The sequence below is a fragment of the Panthera pardus genome, unplaced genomic scaffold (assembly GCF_024362965.1).
Source record: "Panthera pardus isolate Hobbes unplaced genomic scaffold, ASM2436296v1 HiC_scaffold_12, whole genome shotgun sequence".
In the NCBI taxonomy this organism is placed as follows: Eukaryota; Metazoa; Chordata; class Mammalia; order Carnivora; family Felidae; genus Panthera; species Panthera pardus.
The window spans coordinates 107,677,604-107,703,756 of record NW_026526677.1 but is presented as its reverse complement, the minus strand read 5'-3'; the positions used below and the strand labels follow the sequence as shown (position 1 = coordinate 107,703,756).

Sequence of the window (26,153 nt, the reverse complement as noted above, 5' to 3'; positions counted from 1 at the left end):
CGTATCACAGTGAGTATAAGAATAATAAGGAAAGGACATTTTATTCATGATGGTCAAGAACAGAATTGTCACGTCTTGATGGCTGAAGTGGGGGCATGGGGAGACTGCAAGAGAAGGGTCACATTAGTCACGTTGCCCTGAGGTTTTAAATTTGGCACCTCTCACAACTGACGGCTTTAAGGAGTGTAAAGGTCAGGAAGGGGCCACTTTTAATAGCCAGTAGTAAACTGTTGTGTACCACACGCTGGGCTATTTATTTAGGCAGTTTATTTAGTACTCTAAATAGGTACTTTGAGAGATGAGGGACCTACAGTTTACAGAAATTAAATATATTTGCCCTAGGACTAACATTCAGTAAGTGACTGAGTCTCAAATCCTGCATTTTAACTTCTGTTCTAGGAGGCAGATCTAGTGAAAGAGATAAAATACTGGACATGATTATAGTGGCAGACCCACTCTTGATTGATACAAGGTGCAAACGTTTAGAAGTTGGAGAGGTTATTTCTGACTTGCAGGATTCGAAAAAGAGAGCATCCCAGGAAGAGGGCCATTTGGAGCAATAAATCAGGATAAATGTTCCTAAAAGTCTGTTAATTGTAATGTACCATGGAAATACTATACTGATGCTAAGTGGGGTTGAATGTGCTAAGCTGGCATGAAACAGAAGCAGGGGAACGTTAAGTCACAAGTTGTTACCGACAGAATTGTCTTGGGGTGGGATAGAGGTTCTCCAAGTGGGGAGCCGTACATGTTGAGGCTGGAAGTAGAGGGCCTTGAATATTCCAGCAAGTAGAATGGGCTTTAGTAGTGGGTGGCAGAGAGCCATGAAGAGTTGAGAGCAGACATGTGTTTGTGAATACAGCTCATGTTTTAGTATTTTTGCATATATGTAGATTGAATAGTTTGAGCAGAAAGTTGGAACTTTGAAGAATGAGCCGAAACTTCATTTGATTCTTCACTTCGGGTGGGTTTCGTATACATTTAAACAGATAATTTTAAAAATTGAAACCTAATGTTACCTCTGATACAGTTTCCCACTTGTTTGAAATTTGACCACCATTGTCAAGAACGAGGAGTGATCAAAAAGCCTGTGGTCAGTGTAGAAGGCCCAGCCCCCGGGCGCTCAGCCTGTGCGTTCTGCCTCCAGAGAAGGCCTGTGCCCTCTACACACAGATTGGCATTGTAGCCACACTTCTAACAAACCTGGTTTTGTGAGTTATGAAGCTACTGAAGTTAGACAGCAAAGTAGTTTCTTAAAGGACACTGCCCTGTTTCGTCAGTGAAATGAGATACCTCACAGCAAGGAACTTGAATAGAAAAACTACTGATAAGACAGACCTCATGATTGAAAGACTGTGGTGTAGGGATAGAGGGCCCTCAGGAATCTCAGTAGACCCAGAGGGCACCACTCTGTTCCTGAACTGATGGTTGTAATTTTTGCCTTCAGACATCAAGGAAATACTAAGTTGTATTCTTTCTTCAGGCAGCCTCCATATATGGTTTGACTTAAAGGCCTCTTTCATATGAATAGCAGTTTCCGCACACAAGGCGATAGGCAGCTCCTAACTTGATAGATATTACAGCTTGGTATCCACTGGGTTCATTTTTCTTTTGCCTCCAGCTTAAGTCTGTTGATACTTTACCTTGTCATACGGGCTTGCAGTCAGAAAAGAAGAAAAGGCAGAGAAAGTCTCGTGGTGCTTCATCTAATACCTAATACCAAAGGATTTTGATCTGCGATCATAGCAGCACTGGGAGATGGCTATTTGTGTCACCTCTAGTTTTCAGATAAGGAAAGGAGTCCCAGAGAGTTTAGGTAGAAGGGCAGTCTGGGTGCAAGGAACGTGATGAGAATGGCCAGATGACGGAAGATGATGAAGTACGGTTGTAGGAGAGCGAGTGGGTCGCTGTGGACTTTGCCACACTTGGCTGCCGGGACCCTCAAGTAAGAAACTCATTTTACATTCCTACCCAGTATCATGTACTCACAACATTGAAAGGGAAATTTCACAAAACAATACTTAAACTTAACCGTGTGTCATATACTTAGAATTTTCTCTTCTGTTTCCTTTTTGAAAAATGATAGTCACAGTCTACCCAGTGACTTCCTGATTGACTCGTGAGTTAAGCTGTACAGTCTGATGGACACTAGTCTGATGTGACTTGGAAGCAGATTATTTTATGAGGACATGAAACCAGAGAGATGGATTGTGGTGATTCTGTTGTGCCTGTTCTCGAGTGCCAGGCCAAGGAACTTGTCTTGATGTAACAGGCAACAAAAAGTACTTGAGGGGGATAACAAGCTTATGTCTTCGTGCCGGGAATAGGACGGGGAGACCCAACAAAGTTCTTTAATAGGTTATATATAATTAACTTCCACATACATTATTTAACTTGCTCTCAGTAGTAACTGTCAGAGGTAGATAAAAACAAGTATTCATTACCTTCTTGCAGATGAAGAAACTGAGGCTTAAAAGGTAAAACCCTTGTGTCAAGTTTAAAGCTGCAATTGGGAATTAAGCTCAATTTTTCTGACTGTTGGATTGGTGAGAAGGGAAAGCTTAGCTAACTGGCCTTTTCAAAAGTCTGGGTGAGAGGTAATGATAGTGATGGAATGGAAGGGAGGGGTCATTGTAGAATTCAAGGAAAACCCAAATAATTGCTTGAAGAATTTACTTTTATGTTGAAAGCCACATGCATGCATCCTGAACTCTAATTCTTTTTTTTTTTTTTTTTTTGGTCAGGATAGTTTTTCAGTTACGTTGTAAAATTCCAGCCCATTTACCCTGCAAGGCCAGGGAATAAAATTGCCATTATGCTCTGTCATGGCCTGTGATAGTTTTCATCACTCACTTTGTCTTTGGAAGGAACTGAGTTGAGAAAGCATTTTTCACTGTTTAATGTTCAAATCTGAAAATACTGATATTTAAACTTCAGAAACAGATCATTTGAAATAAGACCTGTCAGCAGGTCTTCTGTCGAGTGTGAATTGTTTCGGAGGTGTCTGAGTTCTTCCTTTTTGTTACAGTGCATTCTGTATCTTCATTGAAAAACTTTCAGTAACATCTGAGTTTTAAAAATATCTTATCCTTCTGAAAGTCATTAAAAGAATAATAAGTTTGTCTCTACATTTCACTATGAACAGACTGCACATCATCCGTGTTAGTCTGAAATGCAAAATGAAGAAACGAATCCTTACATTTGTAGCAAGTAAACTTCAAAATCTCAGTTTTTTATCTTCTGATCTTTAATTCTGCCAAAAGAATTTTTGTTTCTTTTACCAAGAAAAGTTTGATATATTTGATACATATCCTGCTTTTTCTAAAAAAAAAAAAAAAAAAAAAAATGATAATACTTTCTGCGAAATGTGTTATTTTTTTTAAAGGTCATTATTGAAAGTTTGACAGATTTTTAGCTTCATTATAGAGGATTATGGTAAAATGTGGGTATTAATTAAGAGAAAGTTACAACAGAAAAACTTCTCGATCATCATTTGCCTGTTTTCTCTTGCCGCGGGAGAAACATGGGAGCCATTTTTAGCCTCTTCATACTCACAATGCTCATGATACACAGTTAAGCATTGAGTTCTCACGATTCTATGTTAAAAATCTCTTTGAAGCTAATTGTCCCTGACCCTGGAGAGCAGTGCTCTTGTAACCAACTGCCTGTTGGATGTCTCCACTGGAACTTTTAGTAGGAATCTCAAGTCTAACATAGCCAAATACAAACCCCAAATTTTTATCTCCTCAATTTTTTTTCCATGGTCTTCCTCATCCAAGGAGATGACTGCTCCATCTTTCTAGTTGCCCAGATGAGACCTCACAGATGACCTTGGCTTCTCATTATTATACTCTATTACAATTAATTAGTAAGTTACGTTGCCTTTGCCTTCGAGTGATCCAGAAAAATTGGTGAATCCAAGTTAAGACTAGTTAATAGTAAAATGCCAGTGTTTGTTTCTTAGTTGTGACAAATACACCATAAGATGTTAATAATTGGGGAAACCTGAGTGAGAGATATATGCCAACTCTGTACTATCATAACAAAGTTTCTATAATTCTAAAATTACTTAAAAGTACTTTTTTAATAAATCCAGAATCCAGCCATTTTTTAACACTCCCATTGCTATCATTTCAATTCAAGTCACCATCATCTCTACTGTGGATTATTAATTTTAATAATCTTCTAACTAGTCCGCTTGTCTTCTTTTTCTTATCTTTCTTGCCTGTCCCTGCCCCCTACCCCAGGTTATTCTTAATAGAGTAGTTGGAAGGAGCCTTTTCACATTTGTGAAGTACCCTCTGCTCAGAACCCAACCCTCAAAGTGCTTCTTTGTCTTATTCATAAAACTACAAAGCCCTCCATACATGACCCACCTTCCAGCTGCTTCTTTGGTCTGTATCTCACTGTTCTGCCGTTAACTCACTTAACATCAGGCCCCTCCTGATTGTTCCTCAGGACGCTAAGCTGATCCTTGGCACCCCTGACAGCTTTGTGATTTGCTTCCCTTATCCCTTCACTGCCTCCTGCCCTGTACACTCTTCTTTGATTTGTTTTTCTCCACAGTGCTTACCTCTCCCAGACAGTATATAAAATTGTGCCAGTTTGCTGTTGCATATCTTACCCCCACTCGAATGTGAGGTGTATCACCAGTGCTTAAATTAGTGCCCGGCAAACACCAGGCAGTCCATATTTAATAAGTGAGTGAGTGAAGTAGTTCCTCGTTTTCGCTGTGACACTTCCAAAACAATGATATGACAGAATTATAGTATGCTCTTTATTGGGAGGCAAATAACCTTGGGGATATTTCAGGTTCATTTCAGAGGAAGAACAGTAAAACAAAAGGAAAACAAGGAAGGGGGACTAGACAGCAGTGTTACTGGGCATAGACAGGAATTACTAAATACAGGCAATCTCTGACTGTATGTATACTTTATGTCTTCAGGTTCGCTTGTAAGCTGGAACATTTTCCCCTGGAAAACACATTACACACTGTGGTTCATTTCCATTGTTACTTAGAGTGACCATTTAAAGCAGCATACGAAGAGAGAGTGAAAATGGGTGCAGTGAATAATTACGCCTGGACAGCTGGTTCTGGGCAAACCTGAGACTGTCCTTGGCAAACCCAGGCCGTATGGTCATCCTTGTTGTAACTCACAGATGCCTTAGCCTGACCTCCTGGAGGTTTGGGACTCTGGAAACATAAGCTTCTGCTGGTGGAAAATACGAGTTGGAATGTAATGAATGCTACATTTGGCTTCCTCTCTCCTCTCCTTTCCAGCAAAATTGTCACCCTAGCACTGTGGGAGGGAGGCTCTTTTCCCTCCACTCTTCTAGTATTTAGAATAAATTTTAGCTTTCCCTCCCCTGTACCAATCACGTGCCCACGTCCCAACTCCATCCTCCTCACCAGTCCCAAGAATTAAAGAAAAAAAAAGTTGAGCTTTGATGGTAGATGAATGTGTCACCCTTATTATGTGTAAAGAAGTTTCAGTTAAGTACTAAGGAATTTAAAAAGTTTACAAATGATTACGCTAATAGTAGTGATTTACTAAAATAACACACTTGGCAGCATTCTGAATTTGTCCTAAGCTAACTATTTTGCATTATCTCGATTTTTCCTTTTGTACAGCGTGTTCTTAAAAACTCATCTTGTCAAATGTTCCTGTGAATATCAAACACTGGTATAATGTTAACATCAGCAAGATAAATCACAAATATGTAAGAGATTGATGACTAACTTAATTTTACATAATTGATTTTCCATTAAGTGGTTATTTGCCCTGCATATGCTTTAAGACCATTGTGTTCTATCCTAATGTGTGTAAAACAAGCAGTTTCTTCACTGTGTACGGCTCTTTCAGAGACAAGCAGACTGGTGTAAGCGTAAGTTATTTAGGAAAACATTCCTCATTTCCTTAAAATGAGCACTTACATAAGTGAACGTAGGGGGTAGAGGGATGGGGGTGTAGTCTATAAAAAGTATTTGAGTCGCACAGAACCGGGGTACTTTGAGATAATATTCTCCCCAGGTTTAGACAGCTTTGGTTTGCAAAACAAGCTTATTTTGACAGCAAAAATATGAGTACATTTTGGTTCCGTGTGCTAGCTCCTTAACTGACTTCTATTATTTCTGGCATGATTACTATTCTGCTCGTTTTAGAAGAACTTCCAAGTATATTGTGGGTACTCAGTGGTGTCTGGTAGTGTGTGTGTGTGTGTGTGTTTGAATTTGTGGAAATACTTGTCATTATTACCCTTCAGCAGTGTTTTCTGGTGCAGATACAAGCTTGTTGTTTATCTCAAAAATATGGATACGCATTTTTCCTATCAGCTCCCTCATTCACCTATTTCATTTTCTCTCATTCCTATTCTCTCTGTCTCTCTCTCCCTCTGTCTGTCTCTCCCTCTGTCTTTCTCTCTTTCTCTCTCTCCTTCTCCTTCCCCTTCCCATTCAGTTGCTCATGCTCCTATCCCTTCTGCTCCCATACTATAAAGGTTTCTGAAAACTGGGAGTCACCCTCATTAAATATGGGCTCTGCTGTCATTTAAAAGCTGGAACCACTTGGAAGGAGACCTGGAGTGAGTTCTGTGAGTAGAGGCTCTAAAGTAACATCACGGACATAAGTCACAGTTAAGTCATACTGATTGTTTATGTAATTCTTTGTGACTATCTCCTGAGTCAGTGGAAGGTTACCCTGAGATGTTGCATTATCACTTTGGTTAGCATAATTATTATGGTATTTAAGTTTGGACTGAGTGGCCATATTTTTCTGTTGGGAAATGCATAGACACAGTGTGTTGCTTTTCTAAGTATGTGGACAGGGTATCTTCATTATATGAAGGTCAACTGTGAGGAGAACTTGACACTGTGTCCCTGAACAGCTTGTTTATCAGGGATGAGTGTGGTGTGTTAGTCTCCATGGGAAAAAGCTTGTAGTCTCCTTTCCTTCCTTCCTTTTCACCATGAGCTTTCCATCTCCAGACATGGTGTGCGTGATAGTTCAGGAAGGTCTTTTATCCTTTTGACTGATTGTGCATCTTATTTATATAGGAGCTGACCATCATGGGACTGCTTTTTCTCCTAGTCTTTTGTTCCCTCTGTCTTATAACATTGTCCTGTGTGTTCCAAGTAAGAACGTTTTATTTACCTGAGAACACCTTCTGTTGTGGACAAATTCTTCTGTGGTCTGGATCTGCTTCTCTTTTTCCCTTAGAAAGAATATTGAATTTCTTTCATAAAACCTCTTTCCAAAGAGGTTAAATGATTGATTTGCCAGAAGGAGAACTCAGACTTAATATGCTCTGACATCTACACTATCTATGCTTTCTGTTTGACCTAGAACATCCCTTAAATATTTTGTCCATGATACAAACCTGCCTTGTAAGAAAATTAAGATGTCATTATAGTTTTATCAAAACAGATTATACAACAATGTAAGAAGTTACATTATTAATCTTTATCCTTCTAGATACTGGTTTAAATTGGATAAAACAGTACCTGAACTGTGTTTCATTCGGATAACTCCAAAGGGTCTGTTTCTATTAGATGTTTGAACTACTCCCAGCAGCTCTTAAAGGAAGACACATTCTATTTCATTCATGAGATCGCTGAGGATCAGAAGAGATATTGCTTTAGGTGATAATATTGTGTTTTCACGGCAGCGGAAAAAAATCCCCACGTTTTATAACCATAGAAGTGCAGCAAAATTGGGGACTAGCTCCAGACGACATGGCTTATGAAAAAGAAACCAAAAAAATATTCTCTATGATGAAGAGCAGAAGTCTCCCTGTGGAAGAACGTCTTGACAGTCACAGCTGTTGAGAAATGGAATGAGCTGTCTCATTCTGGTAAGGTGTCGTACCCTCCACTTTCAGATCCTGTTCTCTGGGAAGCAAGGGATTCCTGCCCTCCTTGGTATTTTGGAACTGAAAGCTGCTAGGGCCTGTCAGGGTACTCAGAAGCTCCTAATTGTGTTGATTGCGTGGTGAGAGAAATCAGAGGACACCAACAACGTGCTGTCTGTCAGCAGAGGGCTGGCTGTGAGAGTGAAGTACCGCCAGAATAGGCGCTCACATATCTGAAGGTGCTTGAAGATAGTCCCATCTGCTTAGCAGTTCAGCCCTGACATCCTTACAAATCCAGTCTTAGTCGATAACTTAGCATTTCATTTCAGCTAGCCTCTTTTTAAAAAAAAAAAAACAAACCGTCAGTGTCAAAGCAACGGGGCCTAAATTCATAAAGCATCGCTCAGTTCCTTTATCAGCAGCAGTAGAGCAGAGTGACAGGGGACTGGCTCTGGAACCAGACTGTCTGGGTTTGAGTTCTTGGGCAAGATACCGAAACCCTTATGGTGCATTTCCCATTTCTAAAATGAAGGTGATAGATAACATTGCACAGCACTGTTCAGGGGATATAGTGAGGTAGGCATGTCAGTTGCCACAGCTAAAGTTAATCATTCAATAAAAGGTTGTTGAGCCAGGAGCAGGTATTAGGGCAAATGGTTTTCCTTATTTCAAGAAATAACTCGAAAGAAGAGACAAAGTTTCTGTGAAGCCTTCATTACTGTGCACAGCATTTTAATTCTTTGTTAAAGGAAAAGATACTGGCTGATTTTGGTCAGTCTGTGCTGGTTGTCTACTGGCACACACATATTTTCTAAAGTTTCAATTCATGTATTTTAAAAATTAGACTTCCTGAGTCTTAGGCCTTTGTCTGCACTGAGACCATAATGGTTTCCTTCTGTGCCACGTTGGTGGATAGAACGATGAGGGGATTTTGAGGTTATGACATAACAGGAATGGTTACGGAGGAACTGTGCGGAGAAAACATTTAGGGAGGGAAAACAACATTGACTTTTGAGTCAGGCAGACTTGGATTAAAACCTTCTTACTATTTCTTGAACTCTCAGAGTCTAGTTTTTTCATCTGGTAGATGGGGCTTTTGATACCTAAATCTTGGAGTTACTGAGAGAAATAAGAAGTACCCATTAATGCTTGGCGTGCAAGAACTTCTGCACAAACTGGTTCCCTTTCCTACAACATTTCTCTTCAGAAGAGAGCAAATGCATCCTTTTTTGTTTGTTGTGGAAAGTCACATTAAAGACCATCGTATGAATGTTAATCATAGTTTCTTAAAGCTTTCAGGTAAAATAATACTGTCACAACTACCAGTTATATCCAAATAAAAGGCAGAGACCCTTTTGTTATAAAGAGAATTCTTAGTTCAGTAATGGTTAGTCCAGTTGGATAAGATAACTGTAAGCACAGAGAACAAAGGGCCAATATTTGTCATGTTGTCTTCATAAACCATCAAAATATTCTGTAACAGTAAAAATTTGGATAAATTTCTATGATTGCTTTTTCCCGTAAAACTTGAGAATGTCTGGCTCCCGTAGGGAAAAGGCTCAGTGAAGGAAACCCTGGCTGCCTTGTGACTGTTTTATGTACACATTTAGCTTCTCACATCAAAGCATGGTGCGAACTTGAATAGAAATAATTTATGTGGTTGTTTTATTTTCATGGTTCTTTGAAACTCATTAGCACCATTTGTCTTTTTTTTTTTTTTTTTTTTTTTAAATCTAGATGTTCTGGGAGGAAAGTCGAGTGAGTTAAGTGTGTTTATAGTTCTTTAAATGTATGTAATGCCTTTGGGTATAGACAGCACAGGTGGAATCTCATTTTTAGTGACCTGATGAGATTTCAGAAGGCTTACTTTATATCCAGATCTCAACCACAGTTTGAACTATTGTTACATCACCATTGCTATGAAGAACTTAATTGACTTTGTAAAAAACCATTTGTATAAAAGCAAATGGGTATTTGTTGTGTTGACAGCCAGCAACCAAGAGGGGTTGGTTATGCATGGCTGATGTGGAGGAGTGGGGACGTGCCTTCTGAAGGTAAACTTAGACTGTGCACATCTGATATTTAAAAGGTGTACATTCGATAATCTAAACTGGTGGATCTAGGTGCCCATAAACATTGTCATGGGAATCCTGTAGAAGATACTTGTGTAGCTCTTTGGCTTAGAGGGTTTTGTCTTGATACCTGGAAAGTAGAAAAACACAGTTTGCATTTGATGTGCCATTTGCTGTAGCTTTCCCAATTTGGCAGAGTTCATTTGACCATTTGAAGTAAAACAATCTAGCCCAAGGAAAATAAATTTCACGTCCGGAAAGCTTATTAAGGCACAGCCAGATGATGCTAGCTAATGTTTCTTTTTCTTTATCTTCTATTTGTATCTTGGTGATTTCTTTTTCACTTCTTGTCTCCTTCTCTTTATTTCAGCAGAAGGAAGATATTTAAAGGGAGGCTTTTAAAAAGCTTACTTACTATTTGAAAGTAATATCCAAAACAGAATACCAGATTTTACTGTCTTTGAACCTCCATGTTATTCACAATTAAACATATTAGGTTCATATGCATGACAACTTTTTTTTTTTTTAATACAGCTTTGCAAATATGGGGGAAAAAAGGTGGACTCAACAGAAATTTTTGTTTGTTCATTTTTTTGTTTCTCCCTGGAAGAAAAAGCAGCTAAATTGAGATGCCCTGAAACATCATCTTATAAAGAACCAGTTGTCTCAGTGAACTTTAGATTGCCTGTCAAAAGTTTTTTATAAATTACTTTGTGGATATAGATGTGTATCACACCATTGCTACAGAAGGTTTTTGTATTTTTTTTTTTTTAACCTCTTTCTCTTGGCCAACTTTTGTTTTTTTCACTGAATATGATTGCTACACTGCTTCTCTTTTTTTGCTTTCTTCTGCTCATCTGACATTCCAGTTTTCTTCTGGGAATGAAATTATGATGGCCAGCACATCATTCTCCCTTTTCCCTACAATAATCCCTCAGGTGTTAGGACACAGCTTCCTTTAATGTTTCACTTCATTTCTGAGAAGGTCTTTATATTCGACCTAATGTTAAAATGGGATTCTCTTTCTTGGGGATTTCTTGGGTTCGTTCCAGGATGAACTGGTTTGTATTTGTACAAATACTTGCCTTTCTTTGTCAGTTGCCACAGCCATGGTTTAGTGCAAAGAACTTGGGCATTGCTGACAAACAGGCTTATTTTTATTATCCCAATTCAGAAACTTAATAGGTCTGTGAACTTGTATAAATTACTTCTCCAAACCTCAGTTTAGTGACCTACAAAGTGATGCTATCCTCTGAATAGAACTGAAATATTTCTGCTTTTATTACAGCCTTCATAGAGTTGTATTGTTGGCAGTGGGGATAGAAATGCTGGAATTAGAGATAGAAAAATTGTTTTCTCTTAGAATTTTCTAAGTCATCTAAACACTGAGTTCACTTAATTGGCTGCATTCTTCCAAAGATAAGCAGATAGTTTCCTATTTACATGAATAACAGCTTATAGTCAAACTTAGATTCCTCTTCAGACTGCTGAGAAGGAACCATATTCATAAGTAACATAATCTTCCTGAAATGGTAACTTCTGCTTTGCTCTTCCTGATGGAAGATCATGGAATAAGAATTGCAGTAAGCTTCAGAAACAGGGATACATGGTTACATAACATTTGGCTTGGCCCTTTTGATGCAGAGGCATGCTGAAGTACAAGAAAAACCAACAAAAATCCTTTATTTTCACGTCTCTTGTTATTGCATTATGGTAATAAAATAGGTAACCCTGCTCCTAACCTGGCCACTCTGGCCAGCACTGGATAAGTGGCAGGAATAAATTATGAATCATCACTATCTCTGCACATAACACTTGTTAATTTAAAAAAAAAAAAAAGTTGCCTTCTAACAGGGTCACTCTGACATGGCTTCATCAAATTAGCCTGGTCAGAATGTCCTTTATTTCAAGGTGACCATCATATCATAATGGTTTTTTGCTGCTTACACTTATCAAGACCAGGTTTTTATGGAAGCAATTGCATACTTTTCCAACTTTAAGACATGTTGTTAAAAATTTGTTGGAGGGAACAGTTGAAATAATTGAAAGAATTTTACTAATTTGTGGATCTTTTAAGACTGGCTTTGAAAAAATGCTTGACTTGACAAAAATACTTTCTTGGCATTTGTGTTAGTCAGCTCAGCTGCCCTAACAAAATACTGCAGACTGGATAGCTCAAACAACAGAAATTTATTTTCTCATGGTTCTGGAAGCTCCAAGTGCAAGGTCGCAGTGCTGTCAGGATTGGTTTCTGGTGAGGCCTCTTCTAGGCTTGTAGATGGCTGTGTTATCACTACGTCAGCCCATAACCTTCATCTCTGCGTGCAGGGATCGAGATTTCTGGTCCTGTCTTCCTCTTCATATGAGGACACTAACCCTATTAGATTAGAGTCCTACCCTTACAACCACATTTAACCTTAATTATCTCATTAAAGGCCTTATCTTCAAATGCAGTCATATTGGGCATTAGGGCTTCAAGATAGGAAGGGGGAGTCGCAGTTTAGTTTTATCCATAACGGCATTGCATTATTGATGTATGAACATTGCATTGAATGTATGAACCTTAATTGGACTTCATCTTTAATTTTTAAGAGGCTCATTGTCTAGTGTGGAAGCCCAATGTATAAGCAGATAATCAGATTATAATTCAGTAAGTATAATAGCAGATATATTCAAATGACAGTATCACTTCAGCTGGATAAAGAAACTACTGTAGCCTTTGTTATGAACAAGGAAGATACAGGCATTCTGGGAAAAGGAAGTAACATCACCCTCCAGAGCTGAGCTGTACTTAATAGGGAACACTGTAGAGTTTTAAACAGGAAAGTGACATAATCTGATATGTATTTTAGAAAGATAGCCCTGGTCATCTGGCCCAGACTCCAGGCAGATGTGTAACTCTTGATTCTTTAGGCACTTAATCCAAGCTATTCCCACGTGGTACATCTAACTATATTTCTGGGAAGAGTTTTATTCTACCATGCTTGGAGTCTTTTCTGATATTGACCTTGAATTTTCCTTATGCAACTTAAAGCATTTTTACATTGTTTTCTTTGACATGGAGAAAAAAAAAATTTTTTTTATCACTCTCACTACATAGTTAGACCCTTACATACTTTTTTGTTTGTTTTCTCTGAGCTAAGCCATACATTTCAGTATTTAAAACTTCCCCTTAATTTTTGAAGTGCTCTTTAAACTCTCACTTTCTCTGCATTGTGAGCAGAAAATTTTACAGCCTCAAAAAAGGGTTCAGTATTTTTATCCTGTAGGAAGCTCTGTGAATAGTCAAACTGGTAGCTAACTGGGAGTTCTCATCTCCTACAAGATGGAAAAGGCTGTTAGGTTTCAAAATATGCTTTCCATGGGAAGATTGGCTTTGTGGAAAATTTTTTCATTATCAGTTTGGTGATGTGGAAACCTTAGATGTAAATTAAAGATGAGTTCACACCATGTGGTTATAATGGCAGCCCTCATATTTGTGGTAAAACAGTCTGGGAAAATATACCTTATAAAACAAGGTTAAAGGAATTAAGAGTGTCTTGCCTACAGGAGAAAAGACTTTGAGAAAATGTAAAAACCACCAAAAGTATATATAAAAGTGTATTTTTCAGATGTTCATGATTGACTCCACTTTCATTTGGTACAGGACAGGGTGCCTGGGTGGCTCAGTCAGTTGAGCGTCCAACTCTTGATTTTGGCTCAGGTCGTGATCCCAGGGTTGTTGGATTGAGCCCTGCATCAAGGCCCCATACTGGGCTCCGTGCTCAGCGTGGAGCCTGGTGAAGATTCTATTGGTCTGTCTCTGCCCCTGCCCCATTCATTCTCTCTCACTCTCCCTTTACCTCTCTCTTTTTCTCAAAAGAAAAGTACAGGACAAAACCATGTTGTCAGAAGGAATTAGACCACAAGAGCTGTGGAGTCTCTGGAAATGTCAAAGGAGGAGGATCAGGCACCATCTTTTCTGGAGAAGGGTTGACTGCATGCCTTCTTAAGTGCCCTTTAAATTCTAAGTTTTAATATGCTGTGGCTGTTGCAGAGTCAGAGCTTGTATTTTGGATAAGATCTGTGCTTGATGGAAAGGAGAACAGGTGGTTATGCTGGTCAGAGACCAAAACTATTAATAGTTAGCTCTTTGCTGCAACTTTTTGTTTCTGCCTGTTAGGATCATTTTTCAGTGATTGATTAGTTTGAATATCATCTCTCTTACTGTTAATTACAAACAGTTTAGAATCACCAACAAACAATTATTTTTAACACCTGCCAGCTAGAAATAAGGATTCCTTGCCTTACTTTCAGGTATAGGGAACATTCAGTAATTTTAGGCTTAAGGGATTGATTGAGACCACCCCATGCTTCCTTCCTTAAATATATTTGGTATTTCCTTTGCAGCCTTCTTTCCCATTGCTGTTCACTCCAGCTTGAGATTTCTGTTGCATCAAACCACACTGCTATGAAAGCTTTCTAAATGGCTGCAAACTCTTGGAGTTATTTTCCAGGGGATGTAATTCACAGATCACGTAGTGGGAACGATGCCTCTGGAATTGTGCATCTCATGGCAGCCCTGAGGCCCCCTTCGGTGGTCTTGCATAGTTCTGTATAGTTAATCCTACCAAAACGCCCTTCTCACTGGGTTAGTCTGTTGTTTAAGAATCTTCATATTTTTCCTTTACTTATTAGCTAAAATCAGAGCTCCTGTTTGGAAATCTTGACACCTCCCTCAGAGATTATTTTCACTTTATTTTGTGGTTTCCCCCCATATGAGAGCTACTCATTTTCCTGAACGTTTCAGACTCTGAACTTCATTTCTGAAGACGTACCATGCTTCACAAATACCCCTTCCCATTTTAAATACGGTGAGGGAAAGTGAAGAGAAAAGAAACTACACTGTGTGCTCTCTGTGGGCCAGAGGCTCCCCACGCGTCATCCCATTTAATCCTCTTTCCAAATGTATGACATCCGAGTTACCATATCGATTTCACAGATGAAGAAATAGCTTCAGAGAGATTAAATCATTTAGCTGAAGTTATACACCTCTTAAGAGTTGGGATTTGAAGTCGTGGACTGTGGGGGAGAAAGAAAACTGAAAGCATCCCACCCTCTCCCAGCTAGATGAAATAATCAGTCCAAATTACTCAAGAGTTCTCTGAAGTCATTTTCTTGTTTTTCTTTATTATCTTCCATGAAGTAAAGTGTGCTCACAGTCTGCCCCCACCTGTTGTATAAAACCTGGGAGCAGGCAGAAACAGTCCTATTTTTGTGTGTGCTAATTTTAATAGATGATCTTCAGTCATTATGATGTCATGGTGTTCCGTTCATGTTGTAATTCCACATCTCACCCACAAGTGGAGGCAGCTGTTAGAAAGAGCAAGTACCTAGTCCATGGGCATGGGGGTGAAATGAGGAGTTCCGCAATCCGTTCCACGGAAGACTTGTGTGTGACTCCGTGTTGTGAAGAAGACATTCTAAAACCTCATTATAATAGCATGTTGACATCCATAATGTAAGCAGTGAATCCTCAATTGTGTAGGTAAAAGGTAATCTGAAACCTGCTCTCAGGCCATTATGTAGTTAGAGTGTAAGATTTGTTGCTTTTCCTTGATGGATGGGAGGTCAGATTTTTAAGTTTCATGTGTCTCTGTCAACTTTGGTTTCTATTTCTCTTAGTGTTTTAGGAAATTACAGAAAATATGTATTAGTATTGTACATAAGTATTCCAATAAAGGATTTGGAACAGTAGGCTGGAATTAAGACACCGTGTTTCTTGATTGTTCTGGACCAGTGACATGACTTTGAACAAATCATTTAAATCTCTGGGTCTTCAGCATTTTCTGTTTTGTTTTGTTTTGTTTTGTTTTGTTTTGTTTTGTTGTATTGAGAGGGAGTATGTGCAAGCAGGGGAGGGACCGAGGGAAAGGGAGAGAGAATCTTAAGCGGGCTCATGCTGAGGGCAGAGCTGGATGCAGGGCTTGATCCTAGGACCTTGGGATCATGACCTGAGCTAAAATCAAGAGTTGGACACTTAAATCGCTGCGCCACCTACACACCCCATTTCCTCATTTATTTTTAAAATGTTGCTTTCCCATCTAAATTTCTATGTTTCAATAATGTCTTTGTCTGCATTTATTCTTTTTTGCTCATACCATTTAAAATAATAATTATCATTAAAGTCCTTAGAGATGGATTTTAAAAGAGCATGAGTGGATGTATTGTGTTTACCTGCCTGTCTTCCTTCCTCCCTCCCTCCTTCCCTCTTTCTTTTCTTTTGCTTTGCTTTGCTTTTCTCTCTCTCTCTCTCTCTCTCTCTCTCTCTCTGTTTCTCTCTCTCTTCTGACATACTTTCTGTTTAAGGGCACATTATACTAGTTTCCATTAAAACTTGAGGCATAGTATGTTAACTATACTTTAATTAAAATAAAAACTTAATACAAAAACCTTTGAGTTGTAGCTCACTCAGTGGGTTGCTAATTATGTTTGGTTGGTATACCAAAGAAAACTGAAGATACCTTTTTATCTATATGGCTCATAAGAGCAGTGATCATACTAAAAGTCTTTATTTTCTCAGTAGTATTAATAATTATAAGATTCACAAGCAAATTAATAGATTTTTTTTGCCTTCAGACCAGTCTGTAATGGAATGAAATTCCAGATATGATATATGCTATTTTCTTTTTTTACTTTTAGAGAATACATAGACTGGGAGGGGGTGGTCACGTGATACAAATAATTTTACAGTTTTTCATCTCTATAGGAATATATGCAAATCACACTTCATTGAGGCTTTATTATAGGAGTTGCAGTCTAGAAGAGTGAACACCAAAGGAATAAATGTTCCAACTCTGTGTTCATGGGCTGTGGCTGTCACCTTAGGGAAGATTCCCACCCCACTCCCCCAGTTCTGTGGCCTCCTCTGTGCTAGAAAGAGATTGAACTAAATTATTTTTGATAATAATTACACTTGTTAACATTTCCCAAGTACCTGCACAGATATGCAGCCTGAGGAGGCAGGTTCTGTCATCACACTACCCCATTTAAAGAGAAACCGTACTAGAGACAGCCTGTCCATTCCCTGCCTCTAAAACTCATGATTAGACTAGTTTAGTACACTTCCTTCCAATTTAAGCAGTTCATGATCCTGTGAATTTCTAATACAGAAATGTCTATCTTAAACAATTGTTTGGAATCTCAAGATAACTGCCCGTATCAATTAGTTGCTTCAATATTCCTACATAAATCTTCTACACCCCACACCATATCACTGTGGATTTCTGACACTTACCACTGTTTCTAAATAACTTTAAAACACTTTGTACATATATTCACAACACTCCAGGAGGAAAGTTGGGCAACTAAGTATAATACACATGGGAAAGAAGATTTGGCAGGTGTTACTTAGGTGTGAACTGGCAGAACCAAATCTAGAACCCACTTCCTGGCTGCTCCTATTTCGGAAGACCATACACCTACAATGATTGCTTTGAAAGGTTTGGGGGGGGGGGAAAGAATAAAATAACGTAAAAGCTCTATCAGATTACTGCTGAGAAAACAGTAATAATCGCAGAGATTATATTATATAATATTCCTTCCTGCATCTATGCCTTTCTGTGTGTTACTGTGAACAAATCATCCCAGCTTTAATCTAAGGCCCACCTCTCTACTTGGGCACTGGGTCCCATTCCTTCCCTTCGATTTCAGAACTTTGCTCTTGAATTTCCCTTGTCTCTTTTATAACTGATTTCTCCTGCTTTACCAGATCATTCTTTTTTTTTTTTTTTTTTTGGAACCAGATCATTCTTTTTTTTTTTTTTTTTAATTTTTTTTTAACATTTATTTATTTTTGAGACAGAGAGAGACAGAGCATGAACAGGGGAGGGGCAGAGAGAGAGGGAGACACAGAATCGGAAGCAGGCTCCAGGCTCTGAGCCATCAGCCCAGAGCCCGACGTGGGGCTCGAACTCACAGACCGCGAGATCATGACCTGAGCTGAAGTCGGACGCTTAACCGACTGCGCCACCCAGGCGCCCCGGAACCAGATCATTCTTAATAGCATGTAGTCGTGTTCTGTCTCTGCTCATAAGTGGGGTAAAAATCCCTCCCTAGATACTGTATTCTCCCTTAGTTTTGTCACATTTATCAATTTCCCTTGATAGTAAAACTCTACAGAATTTTCTGTGCTTCTCTGTCCACTTCCTCACCCCTCATCTCTTTAGGCTACTTAACTCGGGAAGCTATGTGTTTACTTGTTTCTTTCCACCTCCCAGCAGTTTCCCTCTTGTTAAGCGGTCAGTTCCCAGGCTTCATTTTACTGGAACCTCCCATCATTTGACCCAGTTGTTTGTTCTTTGGTTCTTGAAATCTTTCTTTACTGAGATTTCAGAGTATCCAGGTCTAAAAATCTCCCTGGGAAACTCTCCATCTCTTTTGCTAACTTCTCTTCTGTACTTCTAGTTGTTAAAATGTGTCTGGGCTCAGTCCTTAGACCTCTTCTCTGTCTTTACTTGTCCCCAGATGATTTCCTTCCTCAGCACTTAGGTCTCATCCTTATGTTGATGGTCCTAAATCTGTATCTTTAGCCTCCACCTCTCTCCTCAGCTACTGGTTCATAACTTTAACTGCCTGCTTAACAGTTTCAGTTGGGTGGCTTTTAGGCATTTCAGATATATCATGGCTAAAACAAACTTTTCTTTCATGCAGAGCAAGGAAATTCATGATAATCTTTTAAGATCAACAGACCGAAGGGAAAAAATAATTTAAGTGGTCTCCACTCTTGGGAAAGCATAAGAGGATGCTTTGTGATGGATAGAATGTCAGTTCATCTTCACTTATGGGCGATTCCTAAGGTAGTCTATTCTCTTTCCCATGAAAGAGAGAGTGGTAGGTGAATCATTTTTGAAACAGACCTATTGACAGAGAGAGTCCATCCTTAACAACTGAGAGACCTCCTGTACCTCGTAGTCATTTCATCAGTGCCACCCATTGCAGTTAGATGAGAAACTGGAAAGGTAAGACACTTTGAGTTGAAATGCAAGCTAAACTTTTGACTTAAAAATCCCTGCTCAGTATGCACCTCTCCAAGCCTCACCATTGTGGTTTATGATTCACTTAGTTGACTGGGCCCAGATGATAGGAGCTGTGTGAAACCCCCAAGCTCATTGCTATCCCTGGATCTTTACACTTGATGGTCCCTGTCCTGAGAATGTTCTTTCCCTAAATCCACAAATGGTCCTTCCTTTCTTTTTCCTAGCTTTTCCCTTTGCCCTTATCTCCCCCCGCCCCCAACCCATCCCTCTCCCCCAACTCTTTCTCTTCCTTCCTTCCATCTCCCCTTCCTCCCCTCTCCCCTCCTCTTCTTCCCTCTCCTCCTTTCTCTCCCTGTCTCCCTGACACCCCTGTTCTTTCTCCCTCTTTCTGTCCCCTTCCTCCTGTGGTGATGAACTCTGAAAAATTACATACACATTCTTGAAAACACATTTATTTTTTATTACCAGGTTTCTGGTGAACAGGAAGTGAAAATCCTCTCTCTTCTCCCTGGGCTTTTCTGAGCGGACTGTTGAATTTTGCCATGGAAGACCCATCCTCCTTTGAGTGCTGTTTGTAATATTGCTTTGTTTGCTTTGACATCTGAAAATGTCAGTGATGTCAGGGTATCAGACACCAGAAATCAAGTAGCTTTTACTTTCTTGGAAGGAAACAAATCAAAACTGCAAGGTAGCAGTTTAAGAGATACATTTTTTCAGGACAGCTCCAACAAACATTTTTCAGCTGTTTAACCACTGCCATATTAAGATGATTGTTCTTTGAACCTGTGTTCCTTTGTTGTTGTGACTGTTTACCAGCCAACATTCTTTTAGCTAGGTAAAACTAATCTTATTAGATGAAAATGCACATGATTTACTGGACATTGGAAGGTTCTTGTTTTTATTACCACTGTTGAACTTAAACATTTCCAGATTTCGTCTTCTGGGCAACCTTGAACACCATCCTCCTTTCTTCTTCCATTGACCACAGCAGTCCCTACTTATCCATGGGGGACACTGTTCCCAGGTTCCTCGTGGAAGCCTGAAACTTTGCGTCATACCAAAGCCTATATATAGTATTGTCTCCTATATGTATATATTTGTCATGAAGTTACATTTGTAAATTGGGTAGTGTAAGAGATTAAAAACAACAACAACAACAACAACAGCAACAACAGGGGCGCCTGGGTGGCTCAGTCAGTTGAGCGTCCAACTTCGGCTTAGGTCATGATCTCACGGTTCATGAGTTCAAGCCCCCCGTTGGGCTCTGTGCTGACAGCTCAGGGCCCTGAGCCTGCTTCAGATTCTGTGTCTCCCTCTCTCTCTGCTCCTCCCCTGCTCACACTCTGTCTCTCTCTCAAAAGTAAAAATAAAAGTTTAACAACAACAACACCACCAATAATAAGATAGAACAGTTATAACAATATACTGTAGTAAAAGGTATGGAAATGTGGTCTGTTTCTCTCTCTCTCTCCCCCCCCAAATACCTTATTGTCCTGGACTCACCCTTGTGTTAATATGAGATGATAAAATGCCTGTGTGATGAGGTGACGTGAGGTGAATGACGTAGGCACTGAGGTAGCGTTAGGCTACGACTGACCTTTGGACAGTTGTCGGGAGAAGGATCATCTGCTCTAGATCATGGGTGACCACAGGTAACTGGAAAGCAAAACTGCAGATGAGGGAGGGACTGTTGTATGTAACTGTTGGAAAATAATATATTGCATGGAAACATTAGAAACGGAATAACTGACTAGTTACTTGTGTTCTAGTTTAATCTACAATTTAACAAAGTTTTATATTCATGGAGAAACATAAGGTTAATTTCTTTACTGTCATCTTATCAATAGACCATGTAGGTATCAGGTAATATATTGCTTTACCCAATACAGAAGTCAAGGCAGTTAATCACCAAAGAACTAATTGATCTTCAGAATTACTTATTTCCAAAACAGAAGAATGTCAAAGCATCCTAAAATCTGAGAGGTTTTTTTATTATTATTTATTATTATTATTATTATTATTATTATTATTATTATTATTATTTTACCTCTGTTTGTGTGGCAATTTACTTGCTTAGGTGAGGATTGTTCTTATTTTTGTTCTGTTTTAGTTTTGTCATTCATTTTCTTTTCCCCTAAGAAAAACTGTTGGTGGTACAGCAAGTTTGTTAGGCTCAGAGTGGATAACTAGTGAATTCTCTTGATATAGAGAATAAACTCATATTTGAAGTAACCTGAAAAGCATAGTCTGCTAAGGACACTGATTAGAAATAAATTAGAGATTTTCCCCCTCCTTCTAGTTACTAAATTACTCTTGGTTTTTATAACTTCCAGTCAGCAGAAATGGATATTGCTTTGTTATAAATAGTGTTTTTAATGCTTATAAGCCTTATTTTTAAGATTAGATGACTCATGGATTTTAATAGCCTTGTCAGTCACTTCATAAACAAGTCTTCTCAGCAGGGGAATAATGATTAGAATGAAAACAAAGATACCAAACGATTTATGATATAGGCACTGAACTGTAAAAATCATCTGTCTGTAGGGAATGTCAAATTAGATTTAAATAAGGGATGACAGTACTATCAACTTCTAATGTGATTTTATTGATAACATATCTGCAGATACCATGCATGTCTGCAATTATCTTAAAATACACACACACACACACACACACACACACACACACACACACACACATATATATATATATATACATATATATATATAGCACTATCCTCTTAGTATTGTAGTTATGTTTGTCAAAGAGGCCATGTAAAATTCATTTTTTTTTATTATACAAAAATCCAGTGATGGTTTAAGTACATAAAAGATACTGTCTTCTGGTTGTAAAATTCATATGCCATTTTCTTCCGGTAGTTGAAGATAGTTGCTACTATTACCATATCTTGACTATTTCTGTATATATTCTGCATGAGTGCAATCTGCACACACAGATTTCTGAACAACTACAGCTGTATCTTTATTCTTGACTAGGGTTTATGCTATAAATCCCTGTTTACTTTTCTAATTGGGTGAAGTTCACTGAAACCACATCATTTTACCAGGGAAATTGGATATGCTGTACTGGTCGTGCACTAGAAATGGGACATAGATGTCCATATATCTGACAGGATTTATCAAAGTCCCCCTCCATTTAAAAAAATTTCTGGGGGCGCCTGGGTGGCTCAGTCGGTTGGGCGGGCAACTTCGGCTCAGGTCATGATCTCACGGTCCGTGAGTTCGAGCCCCACGTTGGGCTCTGTGCTGACAGCTCAGAGCCTGGAGCCTGTTTCAGATTCTGTGTCTCCCTCTCTCTCTGACCCTCCCCCGTTCATGCTCTGTCTCTCTCTATCTCAAAAATAAATAAACGTTAAAAATTTTTTTTTTTTCTGAAGTCTGCTCGGTAGATTTTCTTGGTGTTTATCTCTATGGTTGGAATCCAGTTTTCTGTGACCCAAGATACTGTGATTTAGTAGTAACACAGAACTTGCAGTTAAAAGACCTGATTCCAGGCCAGATCGTGCTATTTACCAACATTATGGCCTTAGGCTGAGATATTTAGGATCTTGGAGTCTTATTTTCTTGTCTATAAAATAAAAATAAAGTCCCCCAAGTAGTTTTGTGTGAGAATTAAAAGTTGGCATAGTAAACATGCTTTTATACTGATTATGCAGATACCAGAAGTCTTACAGATACTCTCTTAGTAATTGAATATCTCTCTGTGCTTCTATGTTATCTTCCTCCGCTTTTATGATGATTACTTAATCCGTAGAGGTCAAAATGACAGGAGATAGAACTAAATCTGTATGACCCATAACACAAATTGCTTCTTTCACCTAAAATTCACTGACCCCCAATTTTTACTTAATTGAAGATTCCATTTAGTCATGTTTGAATGATGGAAATTTTAGTTTATTTATGACCTTGAAGGACTTTCAGCTTATAAAACTTGAGTGACAGCACAGTTGACCACAGAAAAGATGCTAAATTCTGTAGCCCACATCAAAACACCTTGAATTCTGGCAATATATAAAGAAACCTTGAGTCGGTCAGGCAGAGAAAGACAGATACTGTATGTTTTCACTCTTATGTGGATCCTGAGAAACTTAACAGAAGACCATGGGGGAGGGGAAGGGGAGAAAAAAAAGAGGGAGGGAGGCAAACCATAGGAGACTCTTTAAAACTGAGAATAAACTGAGGGTTGATGGGGGGTGGGAGGGAGGGGAAAGTGGGTGATGGGCATTGAGGAGGGCACTTGTTGGGATGAGCACTGGGTGTTGTATGGAAACCAATTTGACAATAAATTATATTTAATAATAAAAAAAGAAACCTTGAAAAGGTTTTTTATAGCGATAGTAATTGTGTGCTCTTATTCTTTATTATTTTATTTTGATATTTACTGTTGCTATGAAACCAGATTTAAAGAACAAACTCGCAATTTCAGCAGAGCCAAAAGTGAGAAGGAAAAGCATGAGAAAGAGGAAATGTTTCTTAGAAGTTTGGCTTAAAGAGCCACATCATAAATATAAATGATTATTCTCATGACACATTGAGGTATTGGAAAAAAAAAATCCAATGTGTAACGTACCAAGTCTTTCATAAGTAGATATTTTCAATAACTAAATAGGTTAAGGATTAGCAGTTATATTTCTTTTGTAGCAGAGATTTCCAAAAAGTAGGTTCCGATTATTGAATCTCCTAAAAGAGAGTAAAATACACAAAACTTGGCGTGGGATCAGATATTACAGAATAGGCCAGTAGAGGTTAGGTGTGTGTTAAGATGTACGTGATGGCTGCCTTAGACAAAGTTCTTCCTTGAGAATTTCACTGTTCTGAGCATTTGGTAAATTTACTATGTTGTTTATAAGGGCAAATACTACTTGATAGAAATGTCTCTAGATAATCATAATCTACTATAAGAATGAGAAAAGAGTAAAGACTTAATATGGTACCCCCATTCTGTGATTAGAAGATAATATCCCTATAAACGTCCATCAGTTCACAAAGTATTGATCCTTGTCACTGTGATAAACTGCAGCAGAGAGGAGCCTTCTGGCTCCTGGTGGCTTGTTGGGAATGATAGCTGGAGCCTGTTTAGGATCTATGGACAGTGTGTTGCAAATGCTCTCAACTCTTCTAAAGCTGTTGCTTTATTCTTGGTATCTTCCGATGGTCACCTGGTACCCGTAGTGCTGAAATACCCGCTCCAACTCCTGCTTCTTTTTTTTTTTTTATTAAAAAATTTTTATTGGTTCAGCATGGTGCTTACTGCTAGAATGAATGTTTTAAATGCTTTTTTTTTTCCAATGCCACCACCCTGCCTAAGAACCTTTGTAGACCCCATTTATTAAACTGTTCTTGACCATGGTGGGTCCTCCATAAGCTGTCTTATGCCTGCATTCCCACTACAGGTTGGTTTACTTGTTTATTATACTAAGTTCCATTCCACCGAGAATTGAGGGATCCCATGAGAATACTCGAAATAAAATAATGGGTAAATATGTTTAGAAATGAGGGAGGAACTATGGAAAGACAGAAGGAAAGGGCAGAAGATTGAGAGTGGGGAAGAGAACCCAAATGTACAGGCTGCCTGTGCTGTGACTGAGGTTAAGGTTGAACTTGGTGTTGCTTAGGTATCACCTGTTTTGTCCCCTCCACCGTGCATGTGCTCTCATGTAAACTCCTGCCGTGCCTTGTTCGATCACACGTGTGTGTGTTTGCTCCCCATCCTTCCGTACCCTGTCATCCATTGTTCAGAGTTCATCTTAGATCCATTTCCCACCTTCCATGAAGTCTTCCCTGTGTGTGCCAGTCCAGTTGGTACCTCTGATTTGACTCCTACAGCGGTTACATTCAGTGCACGATAGTGTGCGCTTTTCAATACTCATCTTTTTATGGTGGTCAAGATTATGTTTTAGGCTAGCATTCTCAAATAGATTTTAAGTATAATGAGAGTTTTTATATATCTAGACGTCTGTCAGTGACTTCCTTCTTTTTCGTCGTCACTCTGTAATGCCTGTGCAGCCACCATTTTCAAAACACAACTAAATGGCTGAACTCAATAATTGTCTCATATGTACATACTAGTAACTTGAAAGTACATGTAGTTCCTATTTGAGTTAATAGAAATGTACACTCTAAAGGGGTTTCTACATTCATAATAATTTTTATTATGGTATTTTTGACTGTATTCCCTATGCTGTACTCTTTATCTCTGTGACATATTTTATATAAGTAAAAACTGGAAATTTATGCATCTTACTCCCCTTTATCACTTTATCAGTTTCACCCATCCCCTCACCCGTCTCTTCTCTGCCAACCACTCGTTTGTTCTGAAGAGTCTGTTGATTTGTTTTGTGTTTTAGATTCCACACATGAGGGAAACCATATGGTATTTGTCTTCGTATGACTTAGCATGATACCTCCATGGTCCATCCCCGTTGTTGCAAACAGCAAGATTGTGTTCTTTTTTATGGCCTTGTAGTACTCCATTGTATATACACACACATAGTGCGTATATAAAGGAGATATATGTAAATCCATAGTAAATTTTGTTATTACATGTGGTCTCAAAGATGACACAGCACAACTACTATTTCTGGGGAGAGATGAGGGTGGAGCTCTGTACCCAGTTCTTTTTTTATGATCAAAGAAGTCCTTGTTTTTACACGGCTGATAATCTTGGGCTCATAATTTATGAAGTTATTTATGATTATGCAATTAATATAATGTATGAATTTATTCCAGGTTTGCTTAGCAGGCCCTTCCCAAGCTGGCTCTTGCATACTTGTTGAGCCCAGGCTCTCACTATGCTCCCATCCTTCATTGCACTGAAAGCCCCTGTTCTTTCCTGCCCCTCCCCTTTCTCTCTGCCCTATAAACTCTAACTCGTCCTCAGGACTACATGACATCTGTTCCAAGAAGACTTCACAGTCCTTTTAGATTCCTTCTGTGTGTATATGTACACACTAATAATTGACTACATAGAAATCTTTCATCCGCTAAACTGGCATATAGTAGGTGATTAGCAAGTACTTGCTGAAGAAAGAAGGAAAAGGTGATGTGCACGCAAGAGTTCATGATTGTACGGGAGCTCTTTGGTACAGTGAATATTGAGGATTTATACTGATTTGAAGATGGTTGTTTACTAACATTGTCTGACCTTCAGGTCAGAGATGTTTGACTAAATTATCTTTTGTGAGGGGGAAAATTTT

General features: G+C 38.9%; 1 protein-coding gene across 1 annotated transcript in view; it reads left to right on the top strand.

The window, feature by feature from the left end:
- DDX10 (DEAD-box helicase 10) overlaps nucleotides 1-26,153 on the top strand; it is a 268,337-nt gene that overhangs the window by 190,395 nt on the left and 51,789 nt on the right. The window lies entirely within an intron of this gene.